Source organism: Punica granatum, chromosome 1, assembly GCF_007655135.1.
Source record: "Punica granatum isolate Tunisia-2019 chromosome 1, ASM765513v2, whole genome shotgun sequence".
Lineage (NCBI taxonomy): Eukaryota > Viridiplantae > Streptophyta > Magnoliopsida > Myrtales > Lythraceae > Punica > Punica granatum.
In genome coordinates this window covers 21496823-21519198 of record NC_045127.1, presented here as the reverse complement: position 1 = coordinate 21519198, position 22376 = coordinate 21496823, and positions in this window count along the sequence as shown.

Below are 22376 nucleotides of genomic sequence, written 5' to 3'. Positions count from 1 at the left end.
TTAATCAAACCGCCCAAGCTTAATCCAAGGGGTTAAGGGCACTTGCTTTCCCTAATTGTGTCATTAGCTTCACCTATGTATTGGACATTTGTCATTAAGCTAATCACAACTCACCACACACCATCTTTCTAGCATTTCTCATTCTTCAAGAAGCTCTCAACTCTCCCTTAGCTTAAGGAAACCGCAGCTCAGCCAGAACAAGCAAAACCAAGCAAAAACCAGGCAAAGTCCTAAGTCGGAAACCATCCCGACTTAAATCCAAAATTCACCAAACTTCAAATCCCACATGCTTTTGACCCCCTTAATCCATTTCTGAGCTTAGATTTTAAGTTTGAAGCCTCCAACCCATCTGAACAAGCAACCACAAAATCAGATCCAGTTTTGGTCCTTCTTGGGTCAAAACTTCCAACTCGGGTTCCAAGGCCTTCCGAGTCGGTTTGAGTTGTCAAAACCCATCAAACACCTCCCCATACAACCTTAGGGTGTCAAGGAGTCAAGAAATCCAAGAAAAACCCGTCAGTTTTAGCCTAGCACGAAGAAACAGCCCGACTGCCTAATCGAGTCCAAATTTTTGACTGTCTGTACGGTTTTCTTGCAGATCGGGTTGATCTGAGACCCTTTTCGCTGAACGACCACCACCATCACCTCCAGAGGTGAGTTAAGAGTCGGGAGCCATTGACCTTGCATCAAAATTCCATCGAGATCCACCGTGGTGAATTCTGACCCGAAAACTGCCAGTCGGGCCAGTTTCCAGGACACACTCTGTTTTGCGTAATCTTTGCAGGACTATACGGGTCGACCCGATAACTCTGGGAGCAAACGACCACCACGGTCACCTAGAGGGGTCTCTTGGCTACCTAGGGCCGCTGACCTTGCCTCAAAATTCCATCGGGAGCCTCCGTGGTGACGTCCGGCCTGACTTGTGCTAGTCGGGTTCTGTTCAGTGTTCCAGTCGGGTCTGTTGCGCCTGTTAGGGTCTGTGCAACGAAAAACAGCCCAAACCCGACCCACTAAAGGTCTAACCTAACTTTTTACAGTCCCATCCCGCATCTCAGGACTAGGTATGACCATTCCCGACTTAGAGGTGCTAGGACTTTTATATTTTCGTTGTGTTTTCGGAGTTATAAGGGATTTTATGCATGTTTTACTTCCAAGTTTTAATTTTATGCAATTTTAATGTTATATCATGCATGTTTATCATCGTTTAACGTGCTAGCATGTCAGGAAACATTTAAATCGAAGTTGAGGAGACCAATTTAAACCCGAACAACCAAAGAGGCTATTGGGTTTCCTTCGAGGAAAGGTAACCGTGACCCCTTTGTTGGTTTTTCGGGTTATAACCGGTTTCCTTGCCCCGATTTGAGTTGATTCCCCAATCTTTATGTTTTCCCACATCCATGGAGCCGGTACTGTTTTATCGATTCCTTAAATAACATGTTTGTGCATGTTTGCATGTTTGAATGCGTTATTCCAATCATGGCAATACCGGCTTTTGTCAAAAAAACATGTTATTCATCGTGTTTGATGCTTGAGCATGCGAAAAACAATCAAAACCGAGGCAAGGAAGCCACATGAGACTCGAGTTGAGCCGTGAGAGCTTTCGGCCATCCTTGAGAAGGTGAGGCCGAGAGCCTCTTGGCCTTTCTCGTGTCAAGAGTGCTTTCCTTATCTCGAGTTTGGTTCGTTTCTTGGATTGTGTGAAATTACAATTTCGATATCTTTATAAATCCCTCGTCAAAACATCGTTTAAAACTTTATTTTCCAGGAAACATGCATGGATTCGCGTATCGATGACTCATTCGGGTCCATTCGGTTATGAGGGTATTGTCGGTCATTTGATCGAATTATCCTTGATCCTTATGGAATTGTTTTGGTCACCGAATCACGAATCATTTTCATAATTAATGCATTCGGCAGCAACATTAAGCATTAATTCCATGAACGGGTTAATTGGGACGCTCACATGGTTAATTCATTCAATTTAAACAACTTTGCACGAATTGAACATTAATCTGTAACTCACGTCAACGAATTACAAAACAGTGTTAATGCCCTTTTCAAAATGCGCATACTTCTAAACCCGAGACATGCAATACGAAGTAACATGGACATTTAGGAGAAACTTGTGTGTTTTGACTTGAGTTTCACTTGATTTCAGGTAATTTAGGTCGGAATACAGAAGTTCCTTTTAGACCACTTCCGGATAAATCGACCAAATCTTTGGCTCTTATGGGGTTCTCACATAACCTTGAAATATCCAAGGAATTTGTCAACATCGGTTACAGGTCGAGGTGGCCCATATTGCGTTATTTCCCTTTTCTGAAAACACATTTTCAAGTCAAGGCAAGAACATCATTTTCTGATTTGGCGACATCCTAGGGTTAGTTTGACAAAAACACGTCGGTATTGGAATAGGAATGGGCTACCTGTTCAGGAGCAGGTTCATCTGCATAGCCCTTCATCCCAGTGATGAGTTTCTGTCATCCTAGCATAGTTTAGGGTGCTGGTCAGGTATTCTGTATCAAAATGCAATTACCTAACTAATCATTTCACACGACCTAACCAAATACTAGAAAATGGTTAGGTGGGACTCTAGGTTCCAAATCTAGAGTCAAAATACAAGTTTGGAGTAATTCAGTATAACTTCAGTGTCACTACACCGAATCACTATAAAAGCAATCCACACACACGAGACTTGACTATGGACACCCAATATATCGGGTTTTCCAATCAAAGCCGAATGCTAAAATATTGGTACGTGCTTGTTTGTCTAGGGTAGAATTTGCATGCGAAAATATCCCGGACTAACAACTTGTTAAAACACGTACACTTGACAATAAGAAACACCTTGTCTGTTATTAATATGTTGCGTGTTATCTTTCCGCACTTGTTTGCCATACAGGTCGAACCTGATCCTTAGGTCGAATAATATTAGGGTTCAACGCCCTAATCATCGATCACAGGGTCCAACGCTTGAATAATCACTGCTAGCATCCCATTTTGGCTCACCAGTTCAGGCAACGCCTATCAACTGCAATTCAAATTACGACTTGAGCATCGATACAGAAGAGGGCTCGACAGAGCAGCAAATTGCTATTCATTCTAAAGTCAACAGAGATAGGCAGATGATTCAAGCATATGACAAAAGAACATACAGAATCATCCAGCAACATACAGAGCAAACAGACAGCTCAGACAGCATCCAAACCGGCATTTTCAGAATACATCACCGACAGTGTTGTTTTCCACTGGTCCGCTCGATCATCAGAAGATAGTCAATATTGGGCTTCAAAAATTCCTCGCGACGTCAAACAGATGAAAAGTGTCTCCGAACACATTTCGCAGATCAACTTAATTGTCATTAAGCTTAGCCGATACATGCATTTTACGTCATTAACTTAATCACAAGTAACCACACATCATCTCACTAGCATTCCCCACTCTTCAAAAGCTCTCAAGCTCCCTCAAGAACTCGGCAAAATTCGTAGCTTAGGTTCAGCAAAAACCAAACAAGAACATCAAAGACTTAAGTCCGAATCATCCCGTCTTAAATCCAAACTTCACCAAACTTCATATCTCACATGTTTTCGACCTCCTCTATCCATTTTCAGGCTTAGATTTTAGTTTTGGAGCCTCCAACCCACCGGAACAAGCAACCACATAATCTGGACAGATTTGGTACTTCTCGGGTCAAAACTTCCAACCCAGGTTTCAAGGCCTTCCAAGTCGGTTTGAGCTACCAAAACCCATCAAACACCTACCCACACAACCCTAGGGTGTCAAGGAATCAAGAAATCCAAGAAAAACCCATTGGTTTAACCCTAGGAAGAAGAAACAGCCCGACTACCCAGTCGGGTCGATCCGAGACTCTTTTCAAAAAACGACCACCACAGTCACCTCCGGGGGTCAGTTAGGAGTCGGGAGCTATTGACCTTGCCTCAAAATTCCATTGGGAGACACCGTGGCGATGTCCGACCCGATTGGTGCTAGACGGGTCCGAAATCCCAGATGTTCTCTATTTTCCGTGATGTTTGCAGGTCTATACGGGCCGACCCGATAACTCTGGGAGCAAACGACCACCACAGTCACCTAGAGGGGTCCCTTGGCTACCCATAGCCATTGACCTTGCCTCAAAATTCCATCAGGAGCCTCCGTGGCGACGTCCGACCCTACTTGTGCCAGTCGGGTCTGTTCAGCTTCCAGCCGGGTTTGTTAAGGCTATTCGGGTCTGTGCAAGGCCAAAACAGCCCAAACCCAACCCAACAAAGGTCCAACCCGACTTTTTGCAGTCCCATCCCGTATCTCGGGACTAGGTATGACCATTCCCGACTTAGAGGAGATAAGACTTTTACATTTTTGTTGTGTTTACGGAGTTATAAGTTATAAGCCATTTTTATGCAAGTTTTACTTCCGAACTTTAATATTATGCAATTTCCTTATTACATCATGCATGTTTATCACCGTTTAACATGCTAGCATGTCGGGAAACATTTAAATTGAAGTCGAGGAGACCGATTTAAACCCGAACGACCAAAGAGGCTCACGGGTTTCCTTTGAGGAAAGGTAATCTTGACCTTTTTGTTGGTTTTTCGAGTTATAATCGATTTCCGTATCCCGATTTGAGTTGATTCCCGAATTTTTATGTTTTCCCACATCCATGAAGTCGGTATTGTTTTATCGATTCCCTAAATAACTTGTTTGTGCATGTTTGCATGTTTGCATGTTTGAATGTGTTATTTAAATCATGGTAATATCGACTTTCGTTTAATCGTGTCATTTATCGTGTTTGTTGCTTGAGTATGTGAGAAATTATTCAAAACGAGACGAGGAAAACTCGTGGAACCCGATGTGGGCCACGAGACCTCTCGGTTTTCTCCAAGGAGAAATAGCCGAGAGTCTCTTAGACTCGTACGGGTTGCACGAGGCTTCCTCTCCCCATTTTAAGTCCGTTCTCGGATTTTGTGTAATTTGCAATCTACATTATTGTCACAATATCGCATGAAAATGTCTATTCCAAACAAAACATGCATGGATTCAGGTATCGATGACTCATTTTGGTCCATTCGGTTATAAGGGTATTTTCGGTCATTGGACCAAATTATCCTCCATCCTTATGGAATCGTCTTGGTCGCCGAGTTATGAATCGTTTTCATAATTAATGCATTTGGCACAACCCTTAAGCATTAATTTCACGAACGGGTTAATCGGGACGCTCACACGGTTAATTCATTCAATTTAAATAACTTTGCACGAATTAGATATTAATCTGTAACTCGCATCGACAAATTACAAAACGGTGTTAATGCCCTTTTCAAAATACGCATACTTCCAAACCTGAGACATTCAATACGAAGTAACATGGATATTTGGGAGAAACTTGTGTGGTTTGACTTGAGTTTCACCTGACTTCAAGTAATTCAGGTCGGAATACAGAAGCTCTTTTTAGACCACTTCCGGATAGATCGACCAAATCTTTGGCTTTTACGGGGTTCTCGCATAACCCTGAAAGATCTAAGGAATTGGTCAACACCGGTTACAGGCCGAGGTGGCCCGTATTGCGTTGTTTCCCTTTTTTGAAAATACATTTTCAAGCCAAGGGCAAGAACATCATTTTGTGATTTGGCGACACCCTAGGGGTTAGTTTGATGGAAACACGATGGTATCGAAATAGGAACGGGCTACCTGTTCTGGCGCAGGTTCATCTGCATAGCCTTTCTTATTCCCACTGATGAGTTTCCGTCATCCTAGCATAGTTCAGGGTGCTAGTCGGGTATTATGTATCAAAATACAATTACTTGACTAATCATTTCACTCGATCTAACCAAACGCTAGAAAATGGTTAGGTGGAACTCTAGGTTCCAAATCTAGAGTCAAAACACAAGTTTGGATTAATTCAGTGATAATTCAGTATCACAACACCAAATCACTGTAAAAACAATCCACAGACAGGAAACTTGACTACGAACATCCGATATGTCAGGTTCTTAAACCAAAGCCGAATGCTAAAACATTAGCACGCGTTTGTTTGTCTAGGGTAGGATTTGCATGCCAAAATACCCCGGATTAACAATTTGCTAAGACACGTACATTTGACAGTAACAAATACTTTGTCTGTTATTAACATGTTGTGTGTTATCTTTCTGCACTTCTTTGCCATGTGGGTCGAGCCCGATCCCTAGGCCGAATAATATTAGGGTTCAACGCCCTAATCATTGTACAACAGGGTCCAATGCCCTAATCATCACTCACAAGGTCTGACGCCCTATTCAGTGAGAGCGTGCATTGAGTTCCATTTCTTCGGTTTTTTCCCTAAACTCACTATGAGTCGGAGCGGAATAATAACCGAACGCGAATCAACTAGAATTCGACCCTTTTTTTGTAATTTGTATTTATTATTTTCGAGAGCATTATAAGAATTTTATTCTGTATATTCATTCTGTAAGAATTCCAGTTGGTAAGCAAACGGTCGGAGAGTCGAATTAATCGAGTCGGTCTAATGCTTGCCAAAAGGAAAGTAAATCCAAGATCTCACGGTTCTGGTTCACGCAGGGATTCAACCTCCATAGTTTGATGAACTGTAACGCGAGATTGTGAACCAATTCCCTAACACACAGATTTACTTCTCTCTCGGCTTCTCAACCGATATTGTTTGATTCGTTGAACTTACGGTGTCAAAACGTGTGAGCTAAGCGCAACTTAATTCATGCGGTAAATAATAAAACTTGCAAGCCTAGTAAACCAGAGTACCGAAAGGGCGTGCGGGATATAGGCCCGCACGTAACATGAACCCCCGAACTCGAACTTTATGGTTCCGCGCAGATCAATGCCTTAACAACAACTAGGTGTTCCATACCCCTAGACCCGGGTAATTTATCCGCCCTCGACCTTCGGGTGGTAAAATGATAAGTGGCGACTCTTTTTCCCGCGTGTCCGTCACGCGCCCCCACAGGAAGGTGGACACTCCCAAGCCGCGCGATCTAAAAGCGCGCATGCAGGCTCCAACGAGAGTTCACATTCGGGTCCGTACAGCTTGGCGACTCCACTTGGGACATTCTTAGTGGGTTCAGGCTCGATCCCGTTTACTTGCTTGAATGTTCATTTATTAGTTTCTGCACTTTTAGTTTAAGCACATTTATTTCTTGTACATTTATTTTCTGCACTTGCATTGCATCATTTTAGAGGATTTAGGTACCAAATGCCTTAAATCCCACAGGCGCCGATTTAAGAAGCTAGGTTAGTCAGAGGTTCCGAGTAAGGGAACGGATCGAGTCGGCTCTGCCACCAAACCGGCCCCAAAGATCCTCTCTCGATTTCAAAGAATTGACACCCTTCAATCGGGAGCCCCCATCCATAGTTAGTGGTTTTCCCAGTAGAACACTGAAACTATGCATAAAAAGGGACTGTCATGCTGGACCAAAGTAAACCTTATTGCCGTTAACCGACCCAAAGTCGAGTCTTTGAGTCGGCCCGTAGTTTTCTTTTAGGCGGGCATTTTGTTGTTTTTCACAAAGAGTAATGTACATTGCAACAAATACAATTATAATTTATTCTTTTTGCACATGCATGCATGTTTTCAAACAAACTAGGACATTGCATTGGTTTATTGCTGAAGTTCGCTTTTTCAAATGAACCATCTTCGTAAATCTGGGAACTTCAATCAAATCAATGCAACGGCATTAGCTTTTGAAAACTCATACATTGCCTGCATCCGATGTTTGCACAGCAACTATCATGTCCCGCACGACAGACGAGTTGTGCTAACCTTCGCAGGTAGACCACCCACGGTCTTCACCTCTCCACGGCAAGACGTGCTGTGACTAGAGGTCATCCATCCCGGCCACCCACCTTGCACGACAAGCGAGTTGTGCCAACCTTCGCGGGTCGACCACCCGCGGTCTTCACCTCTCCATGGCAAGACGTGCTATGACCAAAGGCCGTCTAGCCTAGCCACCCACCCCGGATGACCGGCGAGTCGTGCTAACTTTCGCGGGTAGACCTCCCACGGTCTTCACCTCTCCACTGCGAGACATGCTGTGACCAAAGGCCGTCCATCCCAGCCACCTACCCCGCACGACAGGCAAGTTGTGCCAACCTTCGCGAGTAGACCACTCGCGGTCTTCACCTCTCCACGACGAGACGTGCTGTGACCAAAGGCTATCCATCCCGGCCACCCACCCCGCACGACAGGCGAGTTGTGCCAACCTTCGCGGGTAGACCACCCGCGGTCTTCACCTCTCCATGGCGAGACGTGCTCTGACCAGAGGCTGTCCATCCCGGCCACCCACCCCGCACGACAGGCGAGTTGTGCCAACCTTTGCAGGTAGACCACCCGCGGTCTTCACCTCTCCTTGGCGAGACGTGCTATGACCAAAGGCTGTCTAGCCCGGCCACCCACCCCGCATGACCGGCGAGTCGTGCCAACTTTCGCAGGTAGACCACCTGCGGCCTTCGCCTTTCCTCCATGGCAAGGAGAGCTGTGGACCGAGGGCCGACCCACCTTCCCAGGTGAGACTAATCAACAATAACTTCTTGCTAACAGAGAGCATCACCCCGTGCTCAGATGCACATCTCTCCGCAAGACCCTGCGCATCTACTAGCGACTAAGCGCGCCTCACACATGTCCAAGCATGTCCACACCAACTCATACAGGCATGCCCAGCGTATCAATGCATGTCTCTTGATGTGCTCGCACGACTCCTACCAGGCCAGTTCGCTTCTCTATACTCTTGCATTGAAATCCTGAACAGTTCATGCTCCTTCATTGTTTTCTTTTCCCATTGCAGGAAATTCTCAACAAGAAGACAACCTGAACACTGAGCGACCACAATTGAGACAACAAATGTCTCTCATCCAGCTCCTTGGGATTTCAATACTAAGTCCGCATCCTTGCTCCACAGAGCAAGACCGCAAGTAAATCAGCGTCACTGCTTTGCAGCGCCCTGCGATATTCCTCAGCATTGACCTTTGCTTTCGCATTTCTTACACTTTCCTATCAAGCCCGCATTTACTGCATCGGGCTTCGGCCCCACTTTTGGGCTTCGACTCCGCATCGGGCTTCGGCCCCGCATTTACGACATTGGGCTTCGGCCCTGTATCGGGCTCCGGCCCCGCATATACTGCATTGGACTCCGGCCCGGTACTTACTGCATCGGGCTCCGGCCCGGTACTTACTGCATCGGGCTCCGGCCCGGCATTTACTGCATTAGGGTTCCGACCTTGCACAGGGCTTCAGGCCCAGCATTTACTGCTTCTAGGTTTTGACACCTTGCATTTACTGCTTTAAAGCTCATTTGAAATCCAAAATCGACTTGGATTCAAATTCATCCAAGCAATACTTCGAGGAGCGAGGCTAATCCTTTCACTGCAAAGGCCAAAAGTGACAGCTCCACAAACAGAGCATAACCCTCCCACCTGCAACAGTAGGCACAAGCACCGTCGCGCTTCCGACCAAAGAATGGATCCCACCCGTCCTCCGGCGTCGCCGTTGACTAAACACTGGGGCAACATGCACAGTCTTCTTTAAACTCTATTTTGCTTTAATTTAAATCCATTCCCACAAATGGGTTCCTGACATGAACAAATCCTTCAAACAAGACATTAGGACAGTCTCGGACCTGTTCGACTCGCCTGTCCTCATGAGACCCAGCTCCTCGAGCCTTCCCTAGGACGACTGCGCATACCTACTCGCAATTTGGGAAAATATGCTTATGTGACCCCAGTCACGGTCTAACCACTCCAGAGTGGTGATGACCAGATTTCGGAAACAAATGTCGCCTGCACGCGGCACCCCATGGGTTGCGGGCGGGACAAAAAGGGATTTTTCCCATGGGACCACCCCATATCTCTTACCACATATTCCCCCCGCATAATCGCTTAATGCGTTGTTTTCTTTGTCATCCTTCACAGGGGCACATTGACCACAAGCGAAGAGTGATGCACGAGTTCACGCTTCCCCGAGAACTTGTCTTGGACCCTTTCCTTATACTTTGACAAGGGAGGTGTCCAACGATGAGGTACCCCCTATGAATTCGAAGACGAGGACAATGGAGCGAATCACTCGGCATTTATGCAACCGTCTTCCTTGAACATCTAGCGACTTTAGCAGTGTGCACCCTCCAAGAAGCACATACTGCAAAGAACAGCAAGAGATGATCGGAGACATCGCACTAGGCGCCTACCACGGGGTATCCTCGTCCAACATTCCACATGGGGCAATTTGACATTTTCTTTCTAGACAACAGGGGAAATTCACATGTAATGCTTGCAACGGAAAATGACACAGAGTTCGACTTCCGAGTGCACGAGAGTCAAACTTCCAAGAAAGTTGGTCCTCACAAAATAGGGCTAGCAGCACACAACAAGTCTCCATGAGGCGAAGCACACCAAAGCAGCCTCGGCCATCCAAAGTCGATGAGTTTCAAACAAAGACACGGGGCACGAAACAAATCCTAGCTGCAAGAAAAAACAGAGCGAAAAGAAGCGGGAAAAACCCGCCGATGAAGAGAGAAAGAGAAAAAGAAGCGGGAAAAACCCGCCAACCAACAATAGCAAGGCAATGCCAATGTTCATCAAACGCACCGGTGCCGCCAATCTAGAGAAATCAACAAACCCCGACAAAAGGGGAGCAGCATACACAACTCCTCGACGAAGACAGAAAATAATGCACTCGGAGGTTGAATCCTTCGAACCCTTTGCCCTTGCAAACTCAAGAGATAAAAGAATCGAGCCCGCTAGGTCGAAAATCCCTTTTTGGGGCGGCCTAGGCAAAAGTTAGGGTAAAAGAGAGGCACGACCGGAAACCCTTTGGGGCGGTCGGGGCAAAAGGAGAGCTCTTCCTCTTTAGGTTGAGAGGTGCGGCCCCGAGGTGGGTGACCATAGCAAAAGGAGAGCAAAACAAGAGATAGATAAAATTGCCCCCTAGTCTCTCACACATCATGTGGACAAGGGATCCCCAAAGGAAGTGGCGGGGTTATCTATTCCAACACGATCCCCGATCGGTTGACCAATACCATTCAATCGTCCAAGAGGGAACCTTCCTAAAGTACAGTGGGCAAATGAATACGCCGTCCAAGCAGTTCGGTACAGCCTACACAACAGAAGGACAAAGGAAAATGAGGGTACATCTCGCTGCAGGCGTGAACCCGTATATCCTTTTGGCTTGGGGCAACGTGCTTCCCAAGCTTTCTCTTTTCTCTTTGTCTTTGCATAACTCCAAATGGGTCACAACCTCCCTTTAACAGGCTACCACAAAGCCGAAATCCGAGACATTCCTTTCCGAGGTCTAGTCATAGCATTCTGGAAATTGTCAGACTGAGTCTGACCAAATCTGGGCTAAAATCCCCGTGCGGGTTACAAACGCAGTCGCCTTATGGCTCCCCGATGAGAAGGGTCCAAAGCTGACGAGCGTGTTAAACAAACGATAGAGCTGCTAGGGCATCGTTGAGGAAGTCTCGATATGCCCATGCATGGCTAACGGGAGCCCCTGGAGGCCTCGTATCTAGGCCTCCGAGAGCGAGACCTACTTGCACTGTCAAAGCAAAAATCTTCACGGGTTGCTCAGGCGACCCGAAACTGAAAATCTGCGTGTTGCAACAACATTTTCATGCTTACCCGTGTCCATCACTTGTTAGTATTTCTCTTATGATCTACTAGTAATGTCAGGATCACAAGTATCACAAGCATCGCAAGAACTACGGCAGACTCTGATTCCTAACCACTCGGGATACGTAGGCGCTCCATCCTAGAGCTCGAGTCCTTTAGCATGCAACACCCCGCAAAACAAAATCCTTATCGCATAGCCGGGGCATCGCCAGTGAAAGCACAATGGCCCAACAGCAAATCTGGCATCTGACAAAGTGCAACCGCTCCAACAAAAACGTCGGTCCTCGACAAATCAGAATTCTCAGGGTTTCATGCCCGCTCCACTGCATTCGGGTTTCCCGCCCATATCACTGCAGCCTTAATTTAAGAAGAAACCTTCAGGATAGCACTCCAGGCATTCAGTTGCATCACAATCAGATGACACAACAACGAAGCATTCTGTCACAGCATGGTTTGCAGCACAGATGGGTTCAGTGATGGAGGAAACAATGATTCCTTCCACACCTTTCGCAACTCCCCAGCATTTGCATTTACTTTCTACACCTTTTATTTCCTCAATGCACCTTTCAATTGGCGTGCATTTTCTCAGGAACACAATGCACCTTTTTATTTCCGCAATGCACTTTTCAATTGGCGTGCACCTTCTCAGGAACGCAGTGCACCTTTTCATTATCGCAACGCACTTTTCAATTGGCGTGCACCTTTTCAGAAATGCAGTGCACAATTCTATTTTCTGCAATGCACTTTTCAATTGCCGTGCACCTTCTCAGGAATACAGTGCACCTTTTCATTTCTGCAATGCACTTTTCAATTGGCGTGCACCTTCTCAGGAATGCAGTGCACCTTTTATTTTCTGCAACGCACTTTTTAATTGGCGTGCACGTTCTCAGGAATGCAGTGCACCTTGCAACCCGCTGGGCAAGCGCCCTGCACCTTGCAAACCCGCCGAGCAAGCGCCCTGCACCTTGCAAACCAGCTGAGCAAGCGCTCGTGCACCTCGCAATCCACTGGGTAATGCGCCCCGTGCATATTGCAAACCCCTTGGGTCCGTCCTGACTTTTAAATTTCTGTTCAGGGGTTCGTCCCGACTTTTAAATTTCTGTCAGGGGTCCGTCCCGACTTTTAAATTTCTGTTCAGGGGTTCGTCCCGACTTTTAAATTTCTGTCAGGGGTCCGTCCCCTCGGGTCCGTCCCGACTTTTTAATTTCTGTTCAGGGGTCCGTCCCTTCGGGTCTGTCCCGACTTTTTAATTTCTTTTCAGGGGTCCGTCCAGACTTTTAAATTTCTGTTCAGAAGTTCGTTCCCTCAGGTTTGTCCCGACTTTTAAATTTCTGTTCAGAGATCCGTCCCGACTTTTAATTTTCTGTTCAAGGGTCCGTCCCCTCAGGTCCGTCCCGACTTTTAAATTTATGTCAAGGGTCCGTCCCGACTTTTAAATTTATGTTCAGGGGTCCATCCCCTCAGGTCCGTTCCGACTTTTTAATTTCATTTCAGGGGTCCGTCCCGACTTTTAAATTTCTGTTCATGGGTTCGTCCCCTCGGGTCCATCCTGACTTTTAAATTTTTGTTCAGGGGTCCGTCCCGACTTTTAATTTTCTGTTCAGGGGTCCGTCCTCTCGGGTCCGTACCGACTTTTAAATTTCTGCTTAGGGGTCCGTCCCCTCAGGTCCGTCCCGACTTTTAAATTTTTGTCACGAGTCCATCCCCTCGGGTCCGTCCCGACTTTTAAATTTCTGCTCAGGGGTCCGTCCCGACTTTTAAATTTCTATCAGGGGTCCGTCCCGACTTTTAAATTTTTGCTCAGGGGTCCATCCCCTCGGGTTCGTCCCGAACTTTACATTTCTGCTTCAGGTATAACATCCCCTATATATCCAAAGCAAGAGGAAGAAGAAGGTCATCAGAGGTGCTAAATTGATCATTTGCTATCAAATTGGGTTGCTTCTAAAAGTCTTTGGCTACATCCTCTACTCGAGCACGCAGTCAAAGAGGGGCAAGCTGTTAGCACCCCATTTTGGCATACCAGTTCAGGCAACGCCTATCAACAGCAATTCAGATTACGACTTGAGCATCGATACAGAAGAAGGCTCGACAGAGCAGAAAATTGCTATTCATTCTCAAGTCAACAGAGATAGGCAGATGATTCAAGCATATGACAGAAGAACATACAGAATCATCTAGCAACGTACAGAGCAAACAGACAGCTCAAACAGCATCCAAACCGGCATTTTCAAAATACATCGTTGATAGTGCTATTTTCCACTGGTCCACTCGACCATCTGAAGATAGTCAATATTGGGCTTTAAAAATTCCTCGCGACATCAAACAGATGAAAAGTGTCTCCGAACACATTTTGCAGATCAATTGCTCCATACAGAGCAATTTCAGAATACAGACAACTTTTCAGTGGAAGTCCAAAAATGACGGTTCATCCAAGAAAAGTTAATGCCCGATGTCAGATACAGTCATGTCCAACAATTATGCAGAGCATGATCATTGCTTCAAACTGTCTTTCAGAAGTCATACAGACTCCTCTAATGACTCTGAAGCGACATAACAAGCATACCTTTCAACGGAAAACTTTATCCGAAAACTAGTCTGACAAAACATCGGCAAACCAAGTTAGCCATGCATTTCCCAGAAAACTACAGTGGACATATGCAATTGGACAAATCAGACAGCAATATCTCTTTCAGTTTCCCGAGTGACCTCCGAAGAGCAGAAAAGTCCGTTTTCAACGGAAATTCATAAACGGACGTCCTTTTCGTGGAAACTTGACGCCGGGTGGTTGGAAAACCCAGTGCTACTCATCTCTAGCATTTCTCACTCAAACAAATGCTCTCAACCTCCCTTGCAACCAGCAAAACCGCAGCAAGATTCAACTCAGCTGAAACCAAGCAAAAACCCCAAGAACTTAAGTCGGAATCATGGTGATCATCATTCCGGCTTAAATCTAAACATGACCAAACTTCATATCCCACATGTTTTCGACCCCCTTAGTCTATTTCCGAAGTTAGATTTTTAGTTTGAATCCTCTGAGCCATAGAACCAGCCCACCACAGAACCGAACTCAAAGTGTCCAAGAGTTGAGAGATCCCGAGAAAAACCTTTGGTTTTAACCCAACAAAAAGATTCATCCTGAATGCCCAGTCGGGTCGGATTTCCTAACTTAGTCGGGTCGGATTTCCTAACTTTCCTTGCCTTTTCCTTGCAGATGGGGTCGACCCGACACTTTTTTCTTCAAACGACCACCACAATCACCTTTAGGGGTCTCTTAGGAGTTGGGAGCCACAGAACTTGCAACAAAATACCATCGGGAGCCACCATTATGACATTCGACCCGAAATTTGCCTAGTCAGGTCTGTTCCTAGGCGTGCTCTGTTTTGTTTGATCTTTGCAAAGTTATACGGGTCGACTCGAAGCTCTTCTCGCCAAATGACCACAACAGCCACCTCCGGGGATCTCTTAGGAGTTGGGAGCCACCGACCTTGCAGTAAAATACCATTGGGGGCCTCTGGGAGAGCCGTTTCTTTCCGGACTGCCAGTCGGGGTCTGTTCTAGCCCAGTTGGATCTGTTTTCTACTTACTGACCTGACTTTGCTCTTGATTTCCAGAAAATCTACACATGCACTCCTCCCGAAACCATCGCAGGGACGTTAAGCATCCTCTTGGCTTTTCGGAACATTCGAGCATTCTCTGAAAAGCCGCTAGAGCTGTCCGAACCGGCCTATTTTCTTCCAAGTGCCTAGTTGAGTAAAAAACCTCCAGTCGGGTCTGCTACTGTCAGCACCCCATTTTGGCCCACCGGCTTCCCACGCGAGGATTCCCGACCGAAGCCCGGGGCACTATTCATCACCCGGCAATCAGAGGTAAATAGGCGGGCACGGAGTCATGAACAATAAGAGAAGAGCACGGTCCACTGAGAAAGGCGGAAGAGAGCAGTCAGAAGAACGGGCGAATAAGGAGTCCTAGAAAACGACGGAGCTGGCACTGTGGCACTATTCATCATCGAGCCACCGAAGCACCGAAAGGTGCCCAATATGGGGCTTCAAAAATCCCCCTCAGTGCCAAAGTGACCAACGAGACGTCCGGGCACATTTCCGGGGCATCCTGCTTAAGCCGGGACACCCAATCCCCCACGGACGCCTTTTCTAACAGAGCTCCCGGGGTTCGCTCCACTGACAAGAAAACGGCCCCTCAAAGCGGGCCTACAGGCACCCAGGGACCATCAAAGTCGGGGAACAAGCTTCAGATGACCTTCCGGAACCCGACTCGGCTTCCCGAGGGACGTTTCAGTGGTCATGAACGTCTCCCGGCGAGCCTTCGGGGCACGTCCACGAAGAATAGAGGTCACAATGGTCCCCGAGCACCTCAGAACGAGCCCTGAGCACCTCAAGACATTCAGGGAACACTGAGAAAATCCCGGTCAAAGTCCCTAGGTCTTCCCGGGCCAACGGTCCCCGACCGAGAACGACGAGCCAACAATTCCCCACGGGGCAAAAGGTCCGCCAAAACGAATGTTAGGATGCACAAAGAGCAATCGGGGACCAAGGGGCACTAAACTCCGTTCCGAATGTCCAAACAGGCCAAAACCGACACTCGAGGCGCCAAGTCGCCCGAACGTTCGCTCACACGACGTATGGCGATATTAGGCTCATTCAAACCCTTGTCATTCAAGTATTCTAAATCTTCAAATTAATTGGACATCGGAGATCCGACGCGCGTTCAATCAAGCTTCAAGCGTTTCCCGGCTTTTCTCTCAACCGTATGGGACCCACAGCCTAGCCAAGCCAAGCCATCAAGCCGCGGCTTAACCCCAAGCCACGGCTCAACCCTCGGCTCTGATTGGACGGCCCAAGCCGCGACTCCCCCCCCCCCCATGGCCGGCGGCTCCATCTCCCAAGACTTCCCCTCCACCACACATTTTGAATTGCCCTCACTTCTTTCACTTCTTCTTACACATCCATCACACCCATCACTCTCTTAACTTCCCCTACACTCAACAAGACCATTTCCCCTCCCTAATCCTCATCAAAAATTTCGGCAGCCCACATTAGGGCCTCAAAACCGCACTTAGCCTCCCTTAATTATCTCATTAAGCTAGCCTATAAGTTCCCTTCCATCATTAACTCTAATCACTTCTTCATTCTCCTTCTCTCTCAAGCCAATCTCCCTCTAGAATCCTCTCAAATTCCAGCCCACTCCCACCCATTCGTCCATTCCTTGCTTTGGCCGAAACCGGCCAAAGTCACTGGAAAACCACCCGGTATTCCGATAACCACCCAACCCGACTTAAGCCAAAAATCATCAAACTCCCTAGCCTACCTATTTCCCACCCCCTAAGTCCATTTCCGGGCTTAAATTTTCGATTTGAGGTCCCCAACGCCCCGTTCCAGCCGCAAACACAATCGGGTCCCGAGATCCCTAGCCGCGCGCACCGGAGCCCTTCACTTGTGCCATTTCCTCCCACGACTTCGGCGAGTCGTGCCATCATGTTCAAAGGGTTCCTCACAACCCTCATCCTCTCCCGTGAAGAGGTGGTCACGGTCCGAGGGCCGATCAACCGTGCACAACCTCCGTTCATCCTTTCTCTCTTACCGTGTTCAACGCGTTTTTTTTTACCGAACTTTCCCTCACATTTTCGGGCTTATTCAGGCCTTGGCACGTTCGGGTCTGCCCATGGTTGTATAGATCTACCTCTTAGGAGTCCAACGAGCCCGACCTTGCACCGTGCCGTGCTCGGAGTTCGCGTGCCGAGCCATTTTCCCGAAACTGCCGCGTTTGCACCTCCACCCGGGGCACCCACCCGTGACGTTCTATCCGAGTCTTGCGACTCCCACGGCCGCTTCCCCGACTCTTTTCCTCGTGCATCGAGGCTAGGTAACACCCCTTCTAACTTAGAGGAGCTAGGATCTTCGACTCTATTCGTATGAGGTGTTAATGTGCTTTAAAGTCCGGGATATGTGAAAGCTTGTTTTTTCTTTTTTTTGGCTCCGGATGTCCCATGCATGCCATACAACGTCCCACATTTATTTATTCTATCTATCATGCTCATGAATTGTATGGACGCGTATTTCATGAGGGAGACGACGAGGGTCGAGGCGGGAGAGGTCCCGAGCCACGGCCGACTCATGGAACTCGCGGTCTAGCCTTGAGGGGGCGACCCATGAGCTTTCATGGTTCCTCTGAGGCTAGGACACCTCTTCCTCCTCGAATACGGTTGGATCCCGCATCCCAACTTCTTCCAACGTTGCATAGCATGAATGTGTGAGGGGAAGCGGTTTGGATCTAGAGGAATGAGGCCGTCATGGACTCAAGAGAGCCATGGAACCTCTCGGTTGAACCCATGCGGTGAGCCGTGAGCCTCCTTGGCTCTCTCGGGTCTATGACGATCTCATCCTTCCGGATTCGATTGCCCCCATGTTCGGGACGTTCACCCGTGGTCATGGCATGTTGGCGTGAAGGGAAATGTCCGAAATCTAGGGAGGAGAGGCCTCACGACCTTGGTTGCGCCAAGAAGGACCCGCGGTTATCTTCCACTGAAGAGGGCTGAGAGGCTCCTTGGTCCATCCAAAGTCGCGGATCTCTTATCCCGTGATTCCGGATGTTTCCCGTGATTTGCCCTTTCAATCTATTATTGCATGAGTTAATGCCGTTTCCATCGTTTCCCTTAAATATAATGTTTGTGTTTGTTCCGTGAGTCTATTCGTGCATCCAAAGTCTTGACGGTGTCAATTTGTTGGATATATACATCATTGATATCTATGGTATGTGAGGTATGTAAGGAACGACCGAGATCGGCGCAAGAGACCACTAAAGATTCGGGGTCGAGCTAAGGGAACATTCGGCTATGTCCCTCGGGGCATGGTCGAGTGTCCCGTAGCTCCCACCAAATCTAGGCCGGCCTCTTCCTCCGTTTAGAAGTCGTGTCTTAGAATTGCATGTAATCGTACTCGTCGTTTATTCATCGATCATGTATCAATTACTCACTAGACGTATTGGTCTCGGGTAAGTGCCTATTAAACCCGCAAGTTGTGATATAAATTTATGAACATCGAACAATCTCATAAGCGGGATAAACGGGGCGTATCATCCGGCTAATTAAATCATTTGGACCGAATAATGGGGTGAATCAATCCTTAACTTGTAAACGCATCGATGATTTATGGAACGGCGAGAATACCTTTTTTTCATCAAAGTTCACAATTTCAAAAATACTGAGACCTGTAACACGAATAGAATTGATGTCTAGCGAGTACTCACATGCCGTGACTCGAGTCCGGGCCCAATTTGAGGCGGCCCGAGTCGTGGCACGAGAGTCCTTCTTAGACTCCTTCGTGTGACGCGATCTCCCATTTATATACGAACATTGCAATTTTATCATCCAAGGGCATAATCGTCATTCCGTGATTCACCGATACCCTAGGCGTTAGGGAGTTGGAAACACTTCGATCTATGAACGAAAGAGGGCAACCCGTTTGGGTACGAGTTTCATTCGCACGGCCCATTCCGCTCACTTTCAGTGTTTCTATCTTCCTATCGTAGATTCGGTGGTGAACATTTCATTTCAGTTACAAAACACGAAAAAAAACCGGATTAATCATGCATTTGGCTTAATCAAACATTAGACAATGGATAAGTGGAATGGTAGATCCCAATCTAGAGTCAAAATACGAGTTTGGCTAATTCGATGAAACCGCAGTGACACTTAACCGAATAAGAGTCTTAAAACAAACACACGTACGTAATTGGCCTAGGATCCCATTCTAATCCACCATCTATGTTTGTCTAGGCTAGATACATTGTTTGCTAACCAACCCGGTTAATAATTGATTAAATCACGTACATTCGGCCTAAATACGCAATTTGTCTGTATTCATCGATACTTGTCAGTTATTGTCTGTATCATGTCAGTTTTATCAGTTTTCTTCTGTTTTATCCTTGTCAATGATGATTTATTGCGGTTCGGGCCTGAACCCATAAGTTACGTGTTGCACGGGGTCCAACGCCCCAAATCACCGAACACGAGGTCCAACGCCTCTTAATTCACCGAGCGCGTGCAACCCGAGTGCGGAATGGGATCTAGCCTCGAGTCACCATCACACTCCAAATATGGCCTATGTGGAAGGCAATTTGGATTGGATGTGTGAAACGTGTTTAGATATCACCCGGGAGCTCGATCGGTCCAACGGTTACAGTGAGAACTAATCGGTTCTCCTGCGAACCGTCGGTTCGATTGGACCTGACCCCCGGCTCTTTGAGCCCGCGTTGCCTTAATTTATTTATCGGTCATTCAAAACACACGGTGAGCCGAAGCGGAATATTGGCCCAATGCAAACCGATCGGGATCCATTTACTTATTCAGATGCACTTTGTAATTATTCGAGAGAACATCGCGAGGATTTTATTTTTATACTCATTCACTTGTAAGGATCCCCGATCGGTGAGCGAGAGGTCCGAGTGTCGAATCGGCCAAGTTGGTCTATTATCACCAAGAGATGAGTAAGCTCGAATACTCGCGGTCTCGGTTCGCGCAGGGAATCTACCATCACGGTTTGATGAACTGTAGCGCTAAGATAGTGAACCGATTCCTCGATGAACAAGCGTACTCACCTTTCGGATGTTCGGCCCAACTTGATCAGTTCATCGAATTTACGGTGTCAAAACGGGCGAGTCGAGTACAACCCTAAATTACGCGGTAAATAAATAAAATAGCAAGCCTAGCAAGCTAGAGTACCGAAAGGGCCTGCGGGATATAGGCCCGCACGTAATAGAACAGCCGAATTCGGAACTTCCGGTTCCGTACGACCATTGCCTTAGCATTTAGGTGTGCCCCGTATCCCTAGACCCGGGCGACTCAACGGCCCTCGACCTACGGGTCGTAAACAGTAAGTGGCAACTCCTTCTCACGCGTGTCCGTCGCGCGTCCCCGGGAAGGTGGATACTCCCAAGCCGCGTTGCATGGGCTTCGCGCATGCGTGCCCCGACGAGATTAAATTCAGGTGCGCACAGCTTGGCGACTCCACTGGGGACACTTGGAGGGTTCAGGCCCGTTCCCGCTTACTTTGCTTGCTTGTTTATTTACCGCTTTCCGCATTTCCCGCTTATCTATTTTACGCACTCTTATTTCCCGCACATGCATTGTCTAGGCTAGATACATTGTTTGCTAACCAACCCGGTTAATAACTGATTAAATCACGTACATTCGGCCTAAATACGCAATTTGTCTGTATTCATCGATACTTGTCAGTTATTGTCTGTATCATGTCAGTTTTATCAGTTTTCTTCTGTTTTATCCTTGTCAATGATGATTTATTGCGGTTCGGGCCTGAATCCATAAGTTACGTGTTGCACGGGGTCCAACGCCCCAAATCACCGAACACGAGGTCCAACGCCTCTTAATTCACCGAGCGCGTGCAACCCGAGTGCGGAATGGGATCTAGCCTCGAGTCACCATCACACTCCAAATATGGCCTATGTGGAAGGTAATTTGGATTGGATGTGTGAAACGTGTTTAGATATCACCCGGGAGCTCGATCGGTCCAACGGTTACAGTGAGAACTAATCGGTTCTCCTGCGAACCGTCGGTTCGATTGGACCTGACCCCCGGCTCTTTGAGCCCGCGTTGCCTTAATTTATTTATCGGTCATTCAAAACACACGGTGAGCCGAAGCGGAATATTGGCCCAATGCAAACCGATCGGGATCCATTTACTTATTCAGATGCACTTTGTAATTATTCGAGAGAACATCGCGAGGATTTTATTTGTATACTCATTCACTTGTAAGGATCCCCGATCGGTGAGCGAGAGGTCCGAGTGTCGAATCGGCCAAGTTGGTCTATTATCACCAAGAGATGAGTAAGCTCGAATACTCGCGGTCTCGGTTCGCGTAGGGAATCGACCATCACGGTTTGATGAACTGTAGCGCTAAGATAGTGAACCGATTCCTCGATGAACAAGTGTACTCACCTTTCGGATGTTCGGCCCAACTTGATCAGTTCATCGAATTTACGGTGTCAAAACGGGCGAGTCGAGTACAACCCTAAATTACGCGGTAAATAAATGAAATAGCAAGCCTAGCAAGCTAGAGTACCGAAAGGGCCTGCGGGATATAGGCCCGCACGTAATAGAACAGCCGAATTCGGAACTTCCGGTTCCGTACGACCATTGCCTTAGCATTTAGGTGTGCCCCGTATCCTTAGACCCGGGCGACTCAACGGCCCTCGACGTACCGGTCGTAAACAGTAAGTGGCGACTCCTTCTCACGCGTGTCCGTCGCGCGTCCCCGGGAAGGTGGATACTCCCAAGCCGCGTTGCATGGGCTTCGCGCATGCGTGCCCCGACGAGATTAAATTCAGGTGCGCACAGCTTGGCGACTCCACTGGGGACACTTGGAGGGTTCGGGCTCGTTCCCGCTTACTTTGCTTGCTTGTTTATTTACCGCTTTCCGCATTTCCCGCTTATCTATTTTACGCACTCTTATTTACCGCTTTCCGCATTTCCCGCTTATCTATTTTACGCACTCTTATTTCCCGCACATGCATTGTACATCATACTAGTTCCTTAAGTACCTTGTCCGACATCCCACGGGCACCAATATAGGAAGCTAGGTTAGTCAGAGGTTCCGAGTAAGGGAATGGATCGAGTCGGCTATGCCACCGAACCGGCCCCCAAAGATCCTAGCTCGATTTCAAGGAATTCACACCCTTGAGTCGGGAGCCCCCATCCCTAGTTAGCGGTTTTCCCAGTAGCTCTGAAAACCATGCATACACAGGGA